General features: G+C 41.9%; 2 protein-coding genes across 5 annotated transcripts in view; both read left to right on the top strand.

The window, feature by feature from the left end:
• The window catches only part of rpl38 (ribosomal protein L38), a 259,773-nt gene that overhangs the window by 53,076 nt on the left and 182,681 nt on the right, over positions 1–24,016 (top strand). The gene's annotated exons all lie outside the window — the stretch shown is intronic.
• The window catches only part of LOC140187285 (protein sidekick-2-like), a 971,472-nt gene that overhangs the window by 844,060 nt on the left and 103,396 nt on the right, over positions 1–24,016 (top strand). The gene's annotated exons all lie outside the window — the stretch shown is intronic.

Here is a 24,016-nt window from a genome sequence, read left to right as displayed (position 1 = left end):
TGGAGTCCGAATGAGTTATTGCATCCCTTGGCATGATACTGAAGTGAATGAAGCTGAAGTTGCAAGAAATGAATGAAAGTTGTGCAGTAGTGGTGGTATTTGTCTGACTTAATTGTTGTGGGTTCAGAGGGGAAAGTGTTAGCAAATGTACAGTCGCTGGAGAAAAAGATTGAAGACCTAGGAACAAGATTTCTGTATTGGAAGAAGATGAGAAATTGCTGTGTTCTGAGTCTCTCGGAGACATGGCTCACTCTGAACACATCAGATTTGGCAATCAGACCTGAGGGCTTCTCAATATGCAGGATGGACCAAATTGTTGATTTGGAGAAGGCAAAAGGTGGGGGCTTATGTTTCATGATGGCGCTTGAACACAGCTGTCTTGGTCTTGTTGCACTCTTCTTCCCCCAACATGGAAGATCTAATGATTAAGTGCCAACTGTTCTACATACCAAGAGAGTTGTCTTCCATGATCCTGACCACAGTTTATGAGCTGCCAAAAGCTAACATTAATCAGGCAGTCATGTTATTGAATGCTGTCATAATCAAACAAGAAACTGCCCACACCGATATATTTCAAATCATAAATGCAGACTTCATTCGGGCTTGTTTGCAGTCATCTCTGCCCAGTCATCATCCTAGAGGGGATAATTTCTCTCATCTTCACTCGCCCCCATCACTAAACTGTTCCCACAACCTAAGGACTGACTTTCAAGGACTTTTCATTTTATGGTCACCATATTTATTTATGTTTTTCTCCTTGGTACTTACACCGTTTGTTGTCCTTTGCACGTTGGTTATTTGTGCGTCCTGTTGGGTATGGTCTTTCATTGATTCTCTTGTGTTTCTTGGATTTGCTATGTTTGCCCACAAATCAAATCTCAGGATTGTATATGGTGACATATATGTACTTTGACATTTTAACTGTCTCTCATTCTTTGGGACACTCTTCTGTTTTCGTGGATGTCTGTGTGTAGAACAAGAATTTCAGGAAGTATACTGCATACATTTCTCAGACGTTAAATAGAGCTATTGAAACATATTTTAAACTTTGAAAGTGAGTTACAGTTTCACATTCCAGCGAGTGACATCATTCTTCTGGATCAGAATCACTGAAGATTTATGATACAGAAGGGCACTACTCAGATCATAATGACCATGCTGGTCAAAAAAGGAGTGTTACACTTAATCCCACCTTCCAGCATTTGCTTCATTATTACCTTCATCATAAGGTCAGAACACTTCAAAAACAAATCCATGCACAGTTTTAAGATGATAAGGGTTTCTGCCTCTACAGCCCTTTCAAGCAATGAGTCCAGAAACCTACCATTCACTAGACAAACCTCATCTCTCTTCTACCAATCATTTTAAATCTGTCCTTGAATTTTATGATGTTTGTGAAAGAAAACAGCTCCTGCTTATTTACTCTAAATTGCACCTTCATATTTTATGCATTTCTATTAAATGTCCTCTCAGGCTCCTCAGTTCCAAAGGAAATTCCCTGAACATATTGCTTCTTGCTAAAGTTTTCCAGTCTCAATAATGTCTTTGTAACTCCACTCTGCATCCTCATCAGTGTAGTATGGTGACCAGAATTGTCTTCAGTCTTCAGACTGTACCTTGGACATGTGACCATTGCTGAGCTTATAGTAAAGATCAAGTAAGTAATTAATCTTGCAGTTTTTTACGTGATAATTTCTTCCCAGAATTTTGTATCATGTGTTAGCGTTTTACTATAATACCTCTGAAAATACTATTCCATTAAATTGAAATGTATCCAGATGCTGTAGCTGGTGACTCAGCCAATAAATGTTCAGCTCAGAAGCTTGAAGAGTGAAGAGGACTTAGGATCAATGTTGGTCTGTTCTAAGTTAGATGATCTCAGTCAGAGTAACTACAAAGATCCCATTTTTTAATTGCACTATTATTGACCTAAAAAGAAAATCGTCAAAATTGGTTCTATTTACATATTGTCATTACATATGAGCCTGATAACGTTGGGTGAAACATGATTCGGTTTGGCTCCAACATTTCCCGCTGTCAAATAGTTTGCTAATTGATTAATTGCTCTGGAATTTTTAGATTCCGCTTTTAGAATTCCCTGTTTCTGGAATTGATTGTGAGTGGAGGCATGAGAGTCTGCAGAGTGACAGAATTTGGAGCAAAACCAAGATGCTAGAGGAATTCGGTAGGTCAAGCAGCATCTGTGGGAGGGTAGGGAATTATTTACTTTTCAGGTCAAGATCCTGCTTCACAACTGTGAGTGGAGGAGCTAGTGTAAAGAAAGAGGGTTGGGTGAGACAGGGCATCGCAGGCAGAGCTCTGAAATACAGTCACTCATGTTGCATGGTCTCAACAAAGCAGAGGAAACCCCACCTGGTGACCCTGTGAACACAAAATAATCTGCAGATGCTGGGGTCAAAGCAACACTCACAACACGATGGAGGAACTCAACAGGTTGGGCAGCATCTGTGGAAACCATCAGTCAACGTTTCGGGCCTTCTCCTTCCCACCCTCCCCCCACCTTCTTTCTAGGGCCTCTGCCCCTTCCCTCTTCAGTCCTGACGAAGGGCTCCGGCCCGAAACGTTGACTGATCGTTTCCACGGATGCTGCCCGACCTGCTGAGTTCCTCCAGCGTGTTGTGAGTGTTGCTGGTGACCCTGTGATCTCTGTCTTGGAGGCCGATGTTAGGCTGTCTTTAAGGGGGTGAACCCTCGCAGGTGGCAGGCCCCGATAGAGTACTTGGTAAGGCTCTGAAAACTTGTGCCAACCAAGTGGCGGGAATATACAAGGACATTTTCAACCTCTCACTGCTATGGTCGGAAGTTCTCACCTGCTTCAAAAAGGCAACAATTATACCACTGCTTAAGAATAGTAGAGTGAGCTGCTTTAATGACTGTCACCCAGTAGCACTCACATCTATGGTGATGAAATGCTTTGAGAGGTTAGTTGTGGCTAGAGTGAACACCTGCCTCAGCAAAGACCCTGGACCCTGACCCACTGCAATTTGCCTATTGCCACAAAAGGTCTACGGCAGACGTACACAGCCTTAGATCATCTGGACAATAAAAGTACCTACGTCAGGATGCTGTTTGTTGATTACAGCTCAGCGTTTAACACCATCATTCCCATAATCCTGATTGATAAATTGCAGAACCTGGGCTGCTGAACCTCCCTCTGCAATTGGATCCTCAACTTCTGAACTGGAAAACCACAATCTCTGTGGATTGGTGATAATATCTCCTCCTCAATGACCATTAACACTGGTGTACCTCAGGGGTGTGTGCTTAGTCCACTGTTCTACTCCCTCTATACCCATAACTGTGTGGCTAGGTTTAGCTCAAATACCATCTATAAATTTGCTGATGACACAACCATTGTTGGTAGAATCTCAGATGGAGACGAGAGGGCGTGCGGGTGCGAGATGTGCCAGCTAGTTGAGTGGTGCAGCAGCAACAACCTGCACTCAATGTCAGTAAGAGGAAAGAGCTGATTGTGGGCTTCAGGAAGGGTAAGACGAGGGAACATGAACCAATCCTCGCGGAGGCAGCTCAGATACATAAGGTGATGAAAAAGATATCTGTGATACTTCATTAGTCAGATATAACACAAAGGTGCAAGGAAATTTTGGTTAAATTTGATAAAACATTGGTTAAACCACAGATAATATATGTTGTTTTATTCTGGTCAACACAATATTGGAAAATCATGATTACGCTAAAAAGGACTACAAAGGATGTTCACCAGAGTGTTGCCTGCAATGCAAAGTTTCAGTTAAGAGATTGGATACCCTAGGTTTGTTTTCTTTGAGGGAACCTAAATGAGTTATACAAAGTCGTGAGAGGTGTGGATCAGGTAGGTGGTAAGAAACATTTCCTCATAGCAAAGATATGTAACACCAAGGGACATAGATTTAAAATAAGGGATTGAAGGTTCTGAGAAAGAAACATTTCAGCCAGCAGGTGACTTGAATCTGGAATGCTCTGAGGGAGTGCTGAAAACAGATTCTCTCACTTTCACTGCTGGACAAGCACTTGGAATTGTCAGGAGATAGAAGACAACCAGCCAATTACTGTGAAATAGGATTGATACTCAGTGGTCAGCATGGCCATTGTGAGAGGGAGGGCCCTGTTTCCACACTCAGTAAGTGTATCATGTAATACGACAGACTCCAGTGGAGAAGAGCATGACTCTAATCGCAGGTGGCAGCCAAGGCAGTGACAGCCACCTGCTACTAGACTCAGGCCAATTCAATTAAAGGAAAAATTGTAATCAGGTAGATCAGCCATGGGGAAAAGAGCCAAAGAGTTTGGCACGTTTGGTGCAGTGACTTTGTAGACTGCCTTTATTTTGGGCATCTAGCCATTCCTTACAAGTCTCTGTGGCATATGTGCCACACACATTCAGTCTTATCCTATTTCTGTGAAAAGTAGTCTACAAACTGAAGACTATACTATTTCTTATTCCATGTGGAGGCATTCTTTTACTCTCCATGCACATACCCCATGGAATGCAACTTCACTGTGTGTGGACGTCATCAACACCATTCTGATCTGTTTTCTGAGGCTTGGGATGGGTGTGGTCCCATCAGTAAGATTAGATATTTTAGTTGTGTGTTATCTTTTATGTCGCTGACTGGCCAGTTACTTTGATAATGCATTTACTCTGAACAGAAACATGTTTGTCCATAGGACTTCCCTGCAAAAGCCTCCCTCTGCTAAAGTTGTGCATGTATAAGACTGCGCTCATGGTGGCTGAAAGGCCACAGATTGAGCCAGGAACATAAAACATGTCATCAAAATGAAAATAATACGTTCTTCTGCTTGGGGTTGAACGTTTATCATTGCTGTGGAATTCAGCTGTTATGCTGGGAAAATGTACAGATGTCAGAAGCCATGATCGTAAAAGATACTTTGATCTCCAAGATTACACGGTGTCTTGTTTTTCTGTAATAAAGAAGACTGGCTTGAATGGCTTTATTTTTTATTTTATTGAGATACAGTGCAGAATGTGTCCTACCAGCCCTTCGAGCCGCACCACCCAGCAATCCACCCGATTTAATCCTAGCTTAATCACAATGACCAATTACAAGTTACAATGACCAATTAACCTACCAACATCTTTCGACTTTGAGCATCCAGTGGAAACCCACACGGACATCCAAACTCCTCGCAGGCAGCGGCGGGAATTGAACTCGGGTCGCTGGTACTGTGAAGTGTTGTGTAAAATAAAGGCATCACGTCTAGTGTGAAGAAGAAAGCATTTATTTACTTGCTGATTTGCTTCAGTTTGCAAACAAAATACGGAGAGAAAATGATGCTTTCCTGTTGATATGTTACCAATGATTAGATGAGCTGTTCAGTAACGATTCTGATTTCCTTGGTTATTGCAATATTATCAAGACAGTAGTTCCCAATGTATGTGGCAGCTGTTTGTCAGGTAGGAAGTTGATGACACTCTCCGCAGCACTGAGGATTGCACCCGCTGCTCCAGGCTTTGTTTCTGTGAGCTCTGCGACAATTTGCTCCACTGTGTGATGAACTGAGGCTGGGGCTGTGGGCCTGGTCCAGGATTTGTGTCTGTGGACTCACTTTCATTCTGAATGCTATTGCTTGTTTTTATTGTTTGCACGACTTGTGTGTTTTTCTTTCTCTGCGCATTGGCTGCTTGTCCTTTTTAATGGGTTCTTTCGGGTTTCTTGGTTTGTGGCTGCCTGTAAGGAGCTGCATCTCAAAGTTGTGTAACTTTGATAATAAATGTACTTTGAACTTTGAACTTCGACATTCCAAGTTGTGCTGAAGGTCCACCTATGCAGAAAAATGGCTCTTTATGGTTTTTACTAAATGTCTTGGATGAAGAAGTGAATAGTATAGAAGTTGTTGTAGGTTACAGTGGGACACTGATAGGAGTTGGGCTGAGAAGTGGCAGATGGAGTTCAATCAGGAAAAGGGTGAAGTGATTCACTGTGGAAGCTCAAACTTGCAGGCAGAATTCTTAATCATATGGAGGAAAGGAGAGATCTTAGGCTCCATGTCCATAGGTCCCTCAAACATGCAGCGCAAGTTGATAGGGTAGTTAAACAAAAGATATGTGGTGTGTTGGCTTTCATTAGTCGGAGGATTGAGTTTACAATCCACTGGGTGATATTGCAGCTCTATAAAGCTCTGATTAGACTGCACTTGGAGTATCCTGTTCTGTTCTAGTCATCTCATTATAGGAAAGATGTGGAAGTTTTAGAGAGGGTGCAGAGGAAATTTACCAGGAAGCTGCCTGGATTAGAGAGCATGTCTTATGAGGATAGGCTAAGCAAACTAGGGCTTTTCTGTTTGAAGTGAAGGAGGATGAGAGGTGACTCGTTAGAGACATTCAGGGTAATAAAAGACAAAGGTCAAATGGTCATCAGGAGACTTTTTCTCAGCGTAGAAATGGCTAATACAAAGGGACATAACTTTCAGGTGTTTGGAGGAAAGTATAGGGGGATATCAGAAGTAGATTTTTACACAGAGAATGGTGAATGTGTAGAACGCACTACCACCTGTGGTGGTAGAGGCAGATATATTAGCCACATTTAAGCAACTTTTAGATTGGCACATTTGGGAAGGAAGGGTTAGATTACTCAAAAAGTAGGTTAAAATATTGGCTCACAATATTGTTGAAGGGCCTGTACTGTGCTCTACTGTTCTATGTTAGAAGTATTTAGTTCACTTGTTTTTTGCTCTTGAAACCTGGAACACTGTTTTCTTAGTCTAGTATGTGGTTTTGGAATAATAGTCAGAACTCTTCTTGCATCACCTTTCGCGGTGATGATATTTGGCTAGAGGCTGTAGTGCTCTAACATAGTTGCATTACAGCCATGGGTGGAATACAGTGACCACCTCAGTGTAAGTTTCAGCAGTGGCTTATGCCAAAGAAAAATATGCCACCTGAATCTGAGGCTAAATCTGGTGGGGAGGGAAGTCTTGGAAAGAGAGCTAGAGGACTAGAATCTGGGTCTGAGCTTAGGTATCTGAGGAGGGTATTTAGCTGAGTTGGAGATTGGTTAGTGTGCAGGAATGGCACAAAGATGATGAGATTGATTAGGACCAGGATCCTGATTGGAGTCAGCAGTAAGTTTAATAAGCTGGAGAGATCAACACCATGTGCTTGGTATGGACTAAAGGATCAAATTGAGGCGACACTTTGCAGAATCCTCATTTAGAATTGAGGTAGTCAATCATTATTGCCTAAGGAATGTGCAATGAGGGTTGATAATTGGAAAACTTTGTCTAGTATTTCTCAAAATTCCAACTAAGAAAAGCCATATGGGGAATAATGTCACACACAAAATGCTGGTAGAACACAGCAGGCCAGGCAGCACCTATAGGAAGAGGTGCAGTCGATGTTTTGGGCCGAGACCCCTCGCTGTGTTCTACCAGCATTTTGTGTGTGTTGCTTGAATTTCCAGCATCTGCAGATTTTCTCGTGTTTGGGGATTAATGTCATTCCATTGCTAAATCCCTTTAAGTACATTGATTCAGATTGGAAAGTCCCCTGTCAAATTTTCCAAGTCAAGTTAAATGATCCAGAAGTGGTTGTTACTGCTCATCACTGTGGGAGAAGTTATCCCTCAGTTGTGCAACACTGGAAAAAAGCAGCATTACGCTGTTTGCAAGTCTTGTCACCTGGAACTCTGTGGTTTTAGGACAAACATGGTGAGCTAGGATTGTTACAGTGAGACCAGAAAATCCTAGTCTGTCAGCAGTTGAGACAGTAACTGTGAAAAAGAAACAGAGTTAATGCTTCAGATAAAAAAGCTGTTTCTAACTGTTTTTATTTCTGATTTCCAGCATCTGCACTTTAAAATTTCGGTTTGTTGCAAGAATTTGCATTTTGTTTTTCTGTTCCTTGTTTTTAAATTGACTGGTTCCTGGCCTGGTTCCAGTCACCACTATTTCTGAAATGGCTGTTCTTTGTGCATATCTTTCTGTTGTGCCATGCTAATTATGATTTCTGTGCATACCACCAGCTATCACGTAATTATTACTTCACTCAGATGCTCTTGCATTTCCCAGTAATAATCAATGCTTCAGGAAATGTAATAGAAAAAAGTGAAGGAAGAAAACAACTTCAAAAAACACTTTTTTTTGTGAAGGAACAAAGCAGTTTTTAAAAACGTTTTAATAAAAACTGAGACTATCCTTACTCGGTGGAATGGACCATGAACAATACTGCACTTTTTGCTCTCTTTTTGCACTACTTTTTTATATTTCTTGTTGTATATTTTTTATGTATTGCATTGAATGCTGCTGCAAAACAAAAAATTTCACAACACATGTTAGTGATAATAAACTTGATTCTGATTCTGTATTATGTGAGGACAAGTTTTTTGCCTTTGGACATTTTAGGATCTTCAAGTTACTCAGTTAGTCAAATTAGCCACGCCTTCCACATTTAATTAATTATGAGACATTCTTGTTGGCATTTAGAGCATCAGGAGTTGTGCTCTGATCTCCCATTATCATCAACTCCAGATGATAATGCTGTGAAGGTCATATCTCTGACACCAAGTTCAAAAAGTTGGACGTTGCATCAGCTGCATTAATCTTACTGACAAAGCTGTCAAATTACTGTTGTACAACTGATTTGCAGCTTGCCATATGGCCCAAAGATCACAGCTGCTGTAAACAAAGATAAGCACGTTGTGATACCTTCGGAAAATACGACACAATGTGGAAATACCAGTTTTGAAGCACCAGCTTCAGATTTATTTGTAGCATGTGGAATTAGTGTTACTCTTGCAACTGTATGGGATTCATTGCCAGACACAATTTGAGTTGGGCATCTCATGAAAAGCCACATTAATTCTATTTCATTCTGCATACTTTGACTCATGAAATATTTCTGCCGCAACTTACCGGAAACTTTAGCAGTTAACTGAGAAACATGGGCAACAGTAGATGAGTTAATGTCCTTCTGACAATCAGTCTCCCTAAACAATGAAAATTAATGACTGGACAAGTTCATAAACAATGGGGAAGGATTATAATTTATGGTCAAATCTAATTTATTATCAAAGGAAGTAAGTCAGCAGGGGAAAACAAAAATTGAAATAGTGGATTCAGAGCAAAGTAAAAAAGAAGTGGAAAATAAGAAGTATAAAAATTATAAATTTGAATTTTTTTTTACTAAACAAATTGACTACATACTGGAATTAGAGGAGCTGTGTAAGTATTGTTATGGGAAGAGAGGTCATTAACTTATTACCTCTCTGTGATGTGTTTAATGGGCAATTGAAGCGAAGATGCAGCAAGTTCTTAAAATTGCATTGGTAAGGTGCCATTAATTTGAAGCAAACTCCAGTGCATTCTCAATCAACCACAAAAATCTTGAGATCAGCTGCTCGCATTTTTTTCATACTTCTCTGAATATGCTCCCAGTTTACACAATAATAAACCTACACCTCATTTTTTTTTCCCAGCAGCATATTAGTAGAATTTATTTTTTGGTCTTTGACAGATAATCCATGGCCAGTGGGCTTGATAGTCATAGTCATAGTCATACTTTATTGATCCCGAGGGAAATTGGTTTTCATTACAGTTGCACCATAAATAATTAAATAGTAATAAAACTATAAATAATTAAATAGTAATATGTAAATTATGCCAGGAAATAAGTCCAGGACCAGCCTACTGGCTCAGGTGTCTGACCCTCCAAGGAAGGATTTGTAAAGTTTGATGGCCACAGGCAGGAATGACTTCCTATGACGCTCAGTGTTGCATCTCGGTGGAATGAGTCTCTGGCTGAATGTACTCCTGTGCCCAACCAGTCCATTATGTAGTGGATGGGAGACATTGTCCAAGATGGCGTGCAACTTGGACAGCATCCTCTTTTCAGACACCACCATCAAAGAGTCCAGTTCCATCCCCACAACATCACTGGCCTTACGAATGAGTTTGTTGATTCTTTTGGTGTCTGCTACCCTCAGCCTGCTGCCCCAGCACACAACAGCAAACATGATAGCACTGGCCACCACAGTCTCGAAGAACATCCTCAGCATCGTCCGGCAGATGTTAAAGGACCTCAGTCTCCTCAGGAAATAGAGACGGCTCTGGCCCTTCTTGTAGACAGCCTCAGTGTTGATGGATTAATTCATTAAAATGAAACTGGAAATGATAGTTTAGTGAATCTTCTGATTGCTGGGATATGTTCCAGCAAAACCGCCTTCTGAAGTTACCCAGTCATTTCATTGATGCATCATCTAGTGCCAACCATGGTTCTCCTCACCAAAAGTACCTCTCTGCCAATACTGACATTTGTATGTCCTCACCAGAATGCCTTTGTTTCAATGGAAGTCCCTATTGATGATCCTGATCCTCATGTTGTAATATCCTGTTTCATCATAAATGTATAAATGTTTTAAATGCTTATTTATCACTGTTGTGCTTTTAATTAATTAATACTGTACCAGGTTACAAACAACCTAACTTACAAGAAAATGGTGACACGTTTTAAGGGTAGATACATTTGTAAAAAGGAGCATTTATTGCATTCTTATCTTTGCACAATAAAACCACCAAAGTCCATTGTTCTGGGGTTATCTATTCTTTCCTTGATTAGAGCTTTATTCTCTACTTGACTTACGTGTTTTGAGAAGATACGTGGAGTTAATCTGTAGCAAGCCGGAGAGAAAGAAGCCTGAGTTAAGTTCAGGTCAGGGAGGCCTGTCATAACATGTCAGTACTGAGTTAATCAGCTCTATCAGGATGAACAAAATATTGAATACTGGAAATCTCCAAGGTTTCCGCAGCACAATATGGGGCAGAGTGATATTTGGCAAAAAAGCAAAACAGATGAAACAATCTTCTTATTCTGGTCCCAAAAGTGTAAGGAACACATGCAAAAGTATTTACCTTTAGAGCATCCTAGATGGTGTTTCTTTGGGTGATTAACTTTTCAAAATAAATAGTGGAACGAACACACACACACACACACACACACACACACACACACACACACACACAGTTTACAAGCTAAAGATCATTGGACTAGTCACTGTTATTGATGAGGTTTGCTTTGTTCCTGCCGATGCAATGGTTTCAATGCACCGGAGCCCTTTCGGCATGCTGGGATCAAGCCAGCTCCTGTCTCTAAGTACTGGTAAAGCTGTTTGAAGTCTGCAGGGTGGAGTGAGTACTCATGTTGTGCCACAGACAGGTTCCTGAAGCTGATGGTGAGAAATTGCTCCTCTGCGGGATGGGTAGCATGCTGGTACTGGCTGTTTACATTGAGTGGCTCCCTTGTGAAGGCAGCATACAATTAATGCAAAGTGGCTTTGACTCAAAAGAAGGGATGACCCCTGTGGCTCCATCAATGCTACTGTTGTCTATGCTCCCCACCTCACCACTCTCACCCACCCCGACCCCATCCTTCAGCTCTATATTGGCCAGTGATCCTTGAAAGGAGGTTTCAGTAGTAGTCCAGAGTTAACTGTCAGGGTTCCTTCCCATTTCATGGAAAATACTGTCCCACAGACATGCAGCATGAGGATGGGGACTGGATCTTTGTCAATTGGGGCAGGACATAGCCCTTCCTGCTTGGTACCTGGCTACTGTTAGCTCTGTTTATTCAGTGCTTCAGATCAACATGGAATGCCAAAGTGCCACACCACAGACTATTCACCAGAAATGATCATGTGAAATCCAGGTAGATATACGTATAGGAAAAACTGATTCCTGTTGAAGTGTACGTTTACGGCAGCAGAAAACTGACGGAATAGCATTTTTTTATTAAAGCTGCTTAATTTTTTTTTAAGAAAATAAAAATATCATTGCCTAAGCTGCCTGACTAGGCAGGTGTAAGATCCCCTATTAATTCAGTAAGTATATCATGTCCGAACACGATAAAATTCCATGTTTACTCACTGTTCCCTGCATTGACATGCCTTTACTTGTATAATGTGCAGGCCATAATTATACTTCGAGTACGAATGTGGAGGACACAATGACAGAGGCACCGTAACACACAAAGGCACTGGAGGTACTCAGTGGAACAGGCTGCACCTATGGAGGGAAATAGATAGCCAGTGTTTCAGATCAAGACCCTTCATCTAGACGAAGATAAATCCAGATGAGGGGTCTTGACCAAAACATCAACTGCCCATTTCCCCCACAGATGCTACCTGACCCACTTACTGAGTTCCTCCAGCAGTTTTATGCATTGTCCAGACGTCCAGCATCCGCAGTCTTTTGTGCAGTCCCCCAGTAAAGAGTACCCTTCTACCCCTGCTGTCGCTATTGGCTGTTATCTCATCCAGTCATTCTGCTTCTCCCATGAGCCACTATGAGGGCTCAGGGAATAGGAAAATAATTTTTAATTTGTAAATTTTAATCCCCAACCAAATAGAGCAGATTAGTTCTCCGAGATTTCATACAATCTCAAGCAAACTAAGTGACTAACTTTGAATTGGTGGGAATTTATAAGGGTCTGATTGTGCACCCATTTAAAGCAATGGAGAATAAATTCATGCAAGTTGTGAAATTCATTTTGAAGTCAGTCCTGTCCATTTTTTGTCTAAGTTAAAACTATCCCGAGTTGAAGAATTCCTTTGTGCATAATCATTTAAATGAAAACCACCAAGATCCAGACCATTGAGCTTTGAAGTCCACAACAGTTTTCCTCTATTATCTTTCACACCCTGAAAATGTGAAGAAGCATTTCATTGAATCACTTATTCTGTTCCCTCACAAAAGAATCCCTTTGACTGTGATTTTGGTGCCCTAGGCATCAACATTGCACACAGTGTATCTTCCATGCCCTATCAAACATATTAAGTTAAATGTTCTGGAAACGTCAGAACAAATTTTATTTAGAACAGTCTAAAAAAAAATCTGCCCTTGTGTTCATATTTTTTTTCATGGAAGTACATCCACTACTTCTTATGTCTTTGGACAAACATTGACAAGAGATACACGGCTATTTTTCTTGATGCTTCCTTTGATAGCTGTTGGCATGAAAAGAAGATAGATGGTTTAAATGTATATAAATTAGTCTGTTTGTATTTTTGTGTCCAGGGGGCTAAACCTCCTGAACTCTAACCCAAATAGCCTCCTTTCATTTACAAGTCTGGGACAGTAATTACCATCTCCGCTGGTGGAGTAGCAACGCTAACACTTGACTGTGGTTAAAGTTTGGAATCTCTAGTGCAAGCTTTCTCAACCGGGGTTCCGCGAGAGATCATGATTTTTAAAAAATAAACATGGCTTTTTGAACCTTGCGCAATGCGTGATGCTAGCACTCGCAGTGGTGGGCAGTGACCAAGCAGCCCGCTAGCAATCTCATTAGAGGTCTCTCTGCCCGGTATGGTAGTGCACTGCAGGACCACGTTTATTTGGTTGAGTCCATTCTCAGTTTTTGATGTGAGAAGGGGAGGCCATTGATAATTGGTGAGTGCTGTATTGCACAGAGGGGAGGACGGTACATTGATGAGTGTGAGATGCATTTTCTGAACATTGAACGGACTCACCCAACTTGGGCTGTGACGTCAGCCTCTCCCTACCGAATTACCTCCCTCAACTTTCCCTTACGTGCTGCTGACTAACTTATGGAAGTGAACAAACTCTACTGATGTAGTAGAAAATTAGAGGGAAATGTTCATTCTAAAGAAGGAATTTTTATGTGCTGCAACTCAGCTGCTGGCCTGCCACTTTGCTGTTGTTGTAAATGGAGAATTGTGTGGATTAGAAGTGAATTGTATTGTGAAGTTTTCGTATTTTTTGCAGTTTTCTCATTTGGTTATTTATTTTGCTGTTCTTTTTCATATTTTTTTAATACCTGTGTTAGGACAAGATGCAGTACGAGAAATTGAAAAGGGTTCAGTCTCAAACAGTAGGATAAGTTGACGTATTGATGACATGTCACATGATGCCGAAGAGGTTTTGTGTGATAAACTGAAGAACAACAGCTTCTCTATCCAGGTTGACGAGTCAACAGAGTTCACCAATAAATGTCATGTTGTAGCATTTGTAAGATTTGTAAATGATGGTGAAATCCAGAAAACTTTTTCCGTTGCAAAGAGCTGCCCGAAACAAGCAAAGGCCAAAATATATTTTATGTTTTGTCCTCAAACCTGGAAACAAAAGGTCTTTCTTGGAGGAACTGTGTTGGCATCTGTACTGGTGGTGTCCCATCAATGGTAGGCTCCATGAGAGGCTTTGTTTCTCTTGTTTAAAAAAAAGAAAATCCTGACATTGTCACAACACACTGCTTTCTTCACAGTGAGGTGCTGATGTCAAGAACACTTGGAGATGAAATGAAAAAGGTTCTGTATGATGCTACAAAAATGGTTAACTTTATTAAACAAAGACCAGTTCACTTGAGAAACTTTTAAAAACTGTGAAAACCTGGACAAAGGGCACACCAATCTCTTGCTGCATCCAAAAATCCGGTGGCTTAGCGGAGGAAGAGTTCTCAACAGGGTGTTTGAGCTGAAAGATGAATTGCAGGAGTACTTTCAAGAAAATAAATAGTAGGCCAGATTTTGCTGAGTGCTTTGCAGATGAAGAATGGCTGCAGAAACTAGCCTACTTAGCAGGCATTTTTCATCATATGAAGCAGTTGATCAAGTCTGTACAAGGCACTGGAGAAAATGTTGTGACTACAAGTGACAAGATTCTTGGATTTAAAAGGAAACTAAACCTTTGGAAAAATCATGTTGCAAAAGGAAATCCTTGAAATATTTCCACTGCTGCTTGTACTTGAGAGTGACGAAGGATATCAGAAAGTCTTATTGTATTAGAGTATTATTGAAAACAGAAGTTTATTATGTTTGCCTTATAAGTTCTTGAAATTTACGAAAGGTAAAGAAAGAGATTAACTTCAAGAAAGGTAAGCTAAGCTTAACTACCTGTTTTTTGTCAAGAAAGAATGGCTAAAAATTAATTCTCTACTCAAAAGAGCATTGACAATTATTTTTGATTTTTTATATCTACAACCTACACTCTTAGATACTTTTATATCTACACTCTAACGTGAGCTGTAGATATAATTATTTTTACACCTTGAGTCCTGAAAATTATTTCAAGGGTTCCTCCAGGGCGAAAAGTTTGAGAAAGGTTGCTCTAGAGACTTTGATGCTGGCATGTTTTAGTGAACACCTTCACCACCATCACATGAGCTATTGACCAGCTTCTTGGCCATAAAGCTGGTTTGCATAATAATGATAATAAGTTGGACTCCTTCTTAGAAATGAATTTCTTCTGCTGCAAGAGAACAACCCCAAACCCTTAGGAATTCAAGAGAATTACAGGACAGAACCAAGCAGAAGTATAGCATCATTGACCCTCCAGATAAGTTTCTGCAGTCTGGTTCCGGGAGTACCTTTTCATTCCCAGGCAAGGTCAGCTGTGGCCGTATACACATGTGATTCTGCAGATGCTGGAAATCTAGAGCAACTCACACAAAATGCTGGAGGAGCTCAGCAGGACAGGCAGCATCTGTGGAGATGAATAAATTGTTGGGCTGAGACCCTGCCAATGCCAGATTTGAGATCAGAGAACACAAAGCGCACCAGGGATCAATTCTGGCCTTGGTTGTTCACACATTCGAAAACTGATCAAAGGTTCTTCATCTATTCTCAAGAAAGTTCTTAAAAATAGATTCTTGATTGGTCAGGGCATAAGAGGGTACAGTGAGAAGGCAGGAGATTGGGGCTGAGAGGAAAATTGGATCAGCCATGATGAAATGGCAGAGCAGACTCAATGGGCCAAATGGCCTAATTCAGTTCTTCAGGTCTTACGGTGTAAAGAACTGATTTTGCATTGTCTATCTCAGTGAACATATGGTAAGGTCATGAGAAAATAACAAACTTTTGTTCTGTTTTTCTTCCAAAATTGAGGCCATTTGTTCTTATTAGATTAGATTAGATTAGATTAGATTCAACTTTATTGTTGTTGTGCCGAGTACAGATACAAAGCCAACGAAATGCAGTTAGCATCTGACCAGAAATGCAAAGAATAGTGTTATTTACAAAATAATTGCGAATAAAAAGTAAGTGCTACAGCACACAAATATAAAAGGACTGAGACAGTACAATATGGTGCATTACTGCTTAGCGCTGTGATGTGAAGTTCAGCAGGGTCACAGCCTCAGGGAAGAAGCTGTTCCTGTGCCTGCTGGTGCAGGAGCGGAGGCTCCTGTAGCACCTACCAGATGGGAGGAGAGTAAAAAGTCCATGGTTAGGGTGAGATACATCCTTGATCCCAGGCAGCGTTAATGGTAGATGTTCTCAATGGTGGGCAATTTTCACCACACTCTGGAGTGCTTTGCGGTCCAATACGGGACAATTGCCATACCACACTGAGATGCAGTTGGTGAGTATGCTCTCATTGGTACAGCGATAAAAGTCCGTCAATATCCTGGGACAGAGGTGAGCATTCTTGATGCTCTGCAGGAAATAAAGCTGCTGTTGCACCTTTTTGATCAGGATGGAGGAGTTCCGGGACCAGGTGAGATCCTTGGAAATGTGGACACCAAGGAATTTGAAGCTTGATACATGCTCCACTACAGCTCCGTTGATGTAGATGGGGACATGAGTGTGGCTCCTAGCATACCTGAAGTCCACAATGATCTCCTTGGTCTTCTGGGTGTTAAGGGCCAGGTTGTTGTCGGCACACCACGCGGCCAAGTGCTGGACCTTGTCCCTGTAGGCTGTCTCGTCATCCCCTCTGATCAGACCAACCACCGTGGTGTCATCTGCGAACTTGATTATGGAGTTAGTACCATGTACAGGAACGCAGTCATAGGTGAAAAGGGAGTACAGAAGAGCGCTCAGCACATAGCCTTGAGGCACACCGGTGTTCGGGGTGAGAGTGGAGGAGGAGAGGTTGACTTAACTGATTGGGGTCTGTTAGTCAGAAAGTCCAAGGTCCAATTGCAGAGGGATGAGCTGATACCAAGCTGGCGAAGTTTGGTGATCAGCTTGGAGGGGATCACAGTATTGAATGCTGATCTAAAGTCAATGAACAGCATTCTGACGTAAGAGTTGGGGCTGTCCAGGTGGGTCAGGGCAGAGTGATATGCCGTGGAGATGGTGTTCTCTGTTGATCTGTTGGTGCGATACGCAAATTGATGGGGGTCCGGGGTAGTGGGCAAACAGGATTTCAGATGTGATAGAACCAGTTTCTCAAAGCACTGTGCAATGATGGGGGTGAGTGCAACTGGATGGAAGTCATTCAGGCCCGTGGCAGTGGAATGCTTCGGCACTGGCACGCTGGTGGCGATCTTGAAGCTTGTGGGGACAACTGCCTGGGCCAGGGCCAGATTAAAAATATCCGTGAAGACCCCGGCCAACTGCCCTGCACAGACTCTGAGCACACGGCCAGGTATTCCATATGGACCAGCTGCCTTCCGTACATTCACCCTGCTCAGGGTGGCACAAACATCGGAGGTGGAAAGTGAGAGAGGCAGTTCACCAGGTGGGAGATCCGCTTTGAGGGTGACCTCCTTGTTCTCTCGGTCAAAGTGAGCATAGAAGTAATTGAGCTCATCAGGGAGGGAAGCAGAACTGGAAAGGGGCACAATACTAGGTGGTTTGAAGTCTGTAATGACCTGTATGCCATGCCACATACGCCGGGGGTCCGAGGAGTTGAATTGCTCCTCGATTCTCTGTTTGTATATGTGTTTAGCCTGAGAGATTCCCCTCCTCAGGTTGGCCCTGGCTGAGCTGTAAGCCTCTCGGTCTCCAGACCTGAAGGCTGAATCTCTGGCTTTGAGCAGGAGGCGAACTTCTCTGTTCATCCATGGTTTCTGATTGGGGAAAACTTTTATTTGTTTTTGTGATGTCACTATCTACACACTTGTTGATGTGCTCAATGACAGGGTTGGTATATAAATCAATGTTAATCTGAGAGTCTGTGGTGGCATGGGCAGCAAATCCGCTCCAGTCTGTGTGCTGGAATTGGTGCTGAAGAGCAGAGTCAGCTCCCTCCAGCCAGATCTTAATAGTCTTCATTGTGGTTTCACACGTTTAATGACCGGGCTATACTGGGGAAGCAGAAACAATGAAAGATGGTTGGACTGTCCCAGGCGGGGGAGGGTAGTGGCTTTGTAAGCGTCAGCCACATTTGTGTAGGCATGATCTAAGGTTTTATTACCCCTTGTGGTGCATGATACATTTTGGTAAAATCTTGGAAGCATGGTACGTAGGTTACAATGATTAAAGTCCCCAGTGACAATAAAGGCTCCATCTGGATGCAATGTCTGCAGCTCGCTAATAGCGACACTGAGGTCTTTCATGGCTACTTTGGCATTAGTATCCAGTGGTACATAAACTGCGACAGCAATGATGAGTGTAAACTCTCGAGGTATGTATGACTCTGCTTCATAAATTTAGTACTTCCACATATTTATTGGTGATTTTTATCAAGAATGGTTTATGCTGATTAGTTTTTTTGATGCATCAATTGATTGCTGTTCGGTGATTTCAAGTGCCCAGCAGGAGTGTAGACTGATCTTAAAGGCATTTGCCAACTATTCAGTGAAGGTAGAAACAGGATGATTTGACAGATAAGTACATGGCTGAGAAGCTGGTGCAGGGGCAGGGCTTCAGATTCTCGGATCATTGTGATCTCCTCTGGGGGAGGTATGACCTGTTCAAAAGTGACGGGTTGCACCTGAACTCAAGGGGGACCAATATTCTCGCGGGCAGGTTTGTTAGAGCTGTTGGGGAGGGTTTAAGCTAACTTGGCAAGGAACCGGAGTGAAGGGGCTCTGGATAGGATGGATGGTAAAAAAGTAAAGATAGCGTGCAGTCAGACTGTCAGGAAGGGCAGGCAGGTGATGGGACTTCATTGCAGCCAACAGGTTGAGTTAAGAAACTACAAGGGTAAAAGGACATTAATGGCAGTTACATACAGGCCTCCCAACAGTGGCTGGGAGGTGGACCACAGGTTACAACAGAAAATAGAAAAGACAGGTCAAAAGGGCAATGTTATGGTAGTCATGGGAGATTTTAACACGCAGGCCGATGGGGAAAATCAGGTTAGTAATGGATCTCAAGAGATGAGTTTGTTGAATGCCTATGAGATAGCTTTTTAGAGCAGTTTGTTGTGGAGCCTACTGGAGTATCAGTTATACTGGATTGGGTGTTATGTAATGAACCGGACGCGATTCAAGAGCTTAAGGCAAAAGAACCCTTAGGAATCGGTGATCACAATATGACTGTGTTCAGCTTGAAATTTGATGGGGAGAAAGTAAAGTCTGATGTATCAGTTTTTCAGTGGAGTAAGGGAAATTACAGTGGTATGAGAGAGGAGATGGCCAAAGCAAATTGGAAGGAGCTGCTGGCAGGGATGTCAGCAGAGCAGCAATGGCATGCATTTCTGAGAAAAATGAGGAAGGTGCAGGACATGTGTATTCCAAAAATGAAGAAATACTCAAATGGTGAATAGTACAACCATGGCTGACAAGGGAAGTCAAAGCTATTGTAAAAGCAAAAGAAAGGGCATTCAACAAAGCAAAAATTAGTGGGAAGATAGAAGATTGGGAAGTTTTTAAAAACCTGTAGAGAGCAACTAAAAAAATCATTAGAAGGAAAAAGATGAAATATGAAAGCAAGTTAGCAAATAATATCAAAGTGGACATTAAAAATTTTTTCAAGTATGTTAAAAATAAAAGAGAAATGAGAGTGGATATAGAATCACTAGAAAATGATGCAGGAGAAATAATAACAGGGGACAAGGAGATGACTGATGAACTAAATGAGTTTTTTTGCATCAGTCTTCACTGTGGAAGACACCAGCAGTATGCCTGATGTACTTTGTGAAGGAAGAGAAGGGGTGCAGTTACTATTACAAGAGAGAAGGTGCTCAAAAAGCTGGAAGAATTTAAGGTACATAGGTCACCCGGACTGCACCCTAGGGTTCTGAAAGAGGTAGAGTTAGAAATTGTGGTGGCATTAGAAATGATCTTTCAAAAATCATTGGACTCTGGCATGGTGCCAGAGGACTGGAAAATTGCAACTGTCACTCCACTCTTTAAGAAAGGAGGAAGGCAGCAGAAAGGAAATTATAGACCAGTTAGCCTGACCTCAGTGGTTGGGAAGATGTTAGAGTCAATTGTTAAGGATAAGGTGACGGTGTACTTGGTGACACAGGACAAGATAGTACAAAGTCAACATGTTTCCTTCAGGGAAAATCCTGCCTGATGAACCTATTGAAATTCCTTGAGGAGATTTCAAGTAGGATAGATAAAGGAGATGCAGTGGATGTTGTATATTTGGATTTGCAGAAGGCCTTTGACAAGGTGCCACACAGGAGGCTGCTTACCAAGTTAAGAGCCCATGGTATTACAAGAAAGTTGCTAATGTGGATAGAGCATTGGCTGATTGATAGGAGGCAGCGAGTGGGAATAAAAGGATCCTTTTCTGATTGGCTGCCAGTGACTAGTGGTGTTCCGCAGGAATTGGTTTTGGGACTACTTCTTTTTATACTGTATATAAGTGATTTAGTTGATGGAATAGATGGGTTTGTTGCCAAGTTTGCAGATGATACAAAAATTGGTGGAGGGGCAGGTAGTGTTGAGGGAAGAGGTAAGATGTAGAAGGACTTAGACAGATTAGGAGAATGGGCAAGAATGTGACAAATGAAATACAATGTTGGAAAATGCATGGTCACGGGCTTTGGTAGTAGAAATAAATGTGCGAACTATTTTCTAAACTGGGAGAAAATCCAAGGAATCGAGATGCAGAGGGACTTGGGAGTCCTTATGCAGAACACCCTGACGGTTCACTTGCAGGTTGAGTCGGTGGTGATGAAGGCAAATGCCATGATGGCATTCATTTCAAGAGGTCTAGAATACAAGAGCAAGGATGTGATGCTAAAGTTTTATAAGGCTCTGGTGAAGCCTCACCTTGAGTATTATGAATGGTTTTGGACCTCTCATCTGAGCTGGCATTGGAGAAGGCCCAGAGGAGGTTCATAAGGACAATTCCAGGAATGAAGGGGTTATCATGTGAGGAACGTTTGATAGCTCTAAGTCTGTACTCACTGGAATTCAGAAGGATGAGGGGGGATCTCACTGAAGCCTTTCAAATATTGAAAGGCCTAGCCAGAGTAGATATGGAAAGGATGTTTCCCATGATGGGTGAGTCTCGGGCAAGTAGGCACAGCCTCAGGATAGAGGGGCGTCCTTTCAAAACAGAGATGTGGAGAAATTTCTTGAGCCAAAGAGTGGTGAATTTGTGAAATTTGTTGCTACTTGCAGCTGTGGAGGCCAGGTCATTGGGTGTATTTAAGGCAGAGATTGATAGGTTCTTGATTGGACATGGCATCAAAGATTATGGGGAGAAGGCCAGGAGCTGCAGTTGAGGAGGAGATAGAAAAAAGGCATCAGCCATGACTGAATGGCAGAGCAGACTCGATGGGCCAGATGGCCTAATTCTGCTCCTATGTCTTATAGTCTTATTCATTTATTCCATTTCTTAGCTAGGTGATGAAGCTAAAGGGTGCAAACTACTATTGACAAAATATGACCTGTCTAATACATCCACACCAAATTCCTCCCTTCGTTATTTTATACCTTCCACTTATACTGTCTTTCACATCTCTTTAAGGATGTCCCAAAGCATTTTACACATAAGTAAATACTTTTGAGGTCTTCTCACTATTGTGTGGGATTAATCAGTTTAAATGCTGGAAGCACTCACCTACAGCAATGCAGTAATAATCCAACTAATTGTGTTTTTATATATAAAGGACAGAAATTGGTCAGGATATAAGGAAGGCCTGCCTACTTTTCCACATATTGTATTACGGTTTCCTTGAAGAACTCAGCAGGTGAGACACTATATCTGGAGGGAAATAAACAGTCAACATTTCAGGCTGAGACCCTTCATCGGATTCTCAGACGAAACTTTGATTGTTTATTTCCCTCCATAGATGCTGCCTGACCTGTTGAGTTCCTTCAACGTTTTGTGTGTGTTTCTCGAGATTTCCAGCATCTTTTGAACCTCCTGTCAGTATGGTATCCTTCATTTTCACAAGAGGTTAGAGACGACCTTAGATGACTATCTTTTCTCTAATAGTTTTTTTTTAGTTTTCTTCAGCTCTGCAATGATTGTCAGTTTATACTCTTGGCTCACTTCCGTACAGTGGGACTCGTACCATGATGTTCTGACTTCGAGCCAAAAGCCACACCTGACTCACATACCGAAAAAATCCTCTGCACAGCTCCAAACAAACAAAGGGTGATCTGACGCTGAAAATTGACTGAATCCAGACTACAGTGGTATTTAGAATCCACAAGGAAATATAAACATCGTTTTTTTGGCAGGATTTTCAGTTATGCTTTAAGCATAGAGCTCTCCCAAATGACATCAACAATCGTGCAATTCCCAAAATCTAGTCTGACACATGATTTCCATGATCTCTTGTATGAAAAACCAGCCATTCTTATTTACGAGGGGTGATTGATATGTTCATGGCCTAAGGTAGAAGGAGTCAATTTTAGAAAACCTAGCACATTTATTTTTCAACATAGTCCCCTCCTACATTTACATACTTAGTCCAGTGGTCATGGAGCATACGGATCTTGGACCTCCAGAAAGTGTCCACAGATGGGTGATTGATAAGTTTGTGGCCTAAGGTAGAAGATGAGTTATACAGCTCTTGTTACATGCACATGCAGGTCACCTCTTTGAGTTATTATGCAGAAAGTTTGAAGTTAATAACTCATCTCCTTCTACCTTAGGCCATGAACTAATCCCCTCTGATGAGTTATTAACTTCAAACTTTCTGCATAATCACTCAAGGAGTTGAACTGCGTGTGCATGTAAAGAGAGTTGTATAACTCATCTCCTTCTACCTTAGGCCACGAACTTATCAATCATGCCTGCTGTGGACAATTTCTGGAGGTCCAAGATCCGTATGTTCCACGACCGCTGGACTAAGTGTGTAAACGTAGAAGGGGACTATGTTGAAAAGTAAATGTGCTAGGTTTTCTAAAATTGACTCCTTCTACCATAGGCCACGAACTTATCAATCACCCCTCATACTTACAGATCTTGCTTCCTGGGGCCTATGATTTCCTGTACCCTCAAACATAGCTCACTTGTGCCTGAACCTCCTTGCCCATGGGAATTAAGGCACAGTAACACTCAGGCTCCCTGTCAGTGTCTACTGCTATTGCTGATCTGTGCAGCCTCTCTATTGCTTTAAGGGGTTCACCCAAGTTCCATACTCCACAAGTCATCTCCATTTTTCTTAAGATGGGAGGAGCAGACAGTGTGAACGATTGCATTTGCCACCTTGCAGGCTTCCTCAGAGTGCAGACTTTTATCGAGTACTATTATAGCACTGGTTCAGTAGCAAGTGCTGCGGCCTTGTACCTCTTTGTGAATTTTCCTCCAGGTGCTGTGAGCCCTCAGCATAGAGAGTTATTGGTTGTGGGTGAGACAGAATAAATCGTAGGCATACAGGGAAATAAAGAGAGCAAAAACAGAACTGGTAGTGATCTCTTCAAACCTGTGGGGGACACCAGAGTGGTTTGGGCTCTGAAGTTTTTAGAGTGCTTGGATAAGTTAATTGTTCTTTAATGAGAGTCATTAATTGTTTAGAGTTCCTTGTGTTTTTCTCAAGCAGCTCACTCCTTGTATTGCAGTCTCCTTGTGCTTTCTGCTTGAGCTTGATGTTTATTTTGATAGGCTCCGGGATTCCACATTACTTGCATTATTTAAACAGATGCCCAATTAGCGCTAATCCAAGTTTTGAGAATGTTACTTCTCGTGGTGTCGCTCTGCCTTCTTTTGGAATTATTATGAATAAATTCTCGATGCTGTTTCCACATCAGAGTTTGTCTTTCCTCTGCTCTTGGGTTCTGATATTGCCTGTGCACATCATGACAGTTGTAGAGCCTTCCTGTCCGTTGCAGTACCATTTCTGTACTGTGCAGTGATGCAACTTGTTCGGATGCTGTCTGCTGCACACCTGTAAAATGACGTGAGTATAGATGTGGACAGTCCAGCTGTCTTCAGCTTCCTCAAAAAGT

Source organism: Mobula birostris, chromosome 24, assembly GCF_030028105.1.
Source record: "Mobula birostris isolate sMobBir1 chromosome 24, sMobBir1.hap1, whole genome shotgun sequence".
In the NCBI taxonomy this organism is placed as follows: domain Eukaryota; kingdom Metazoa; phylum Chordata; class Chondrichthyes; order Myliobatiformes; family Myliobatidae; genus Mobula; species Mobula birostris.
This window is presented reverse-complemented; position numbering and strand designations above follow the sequence as displayed.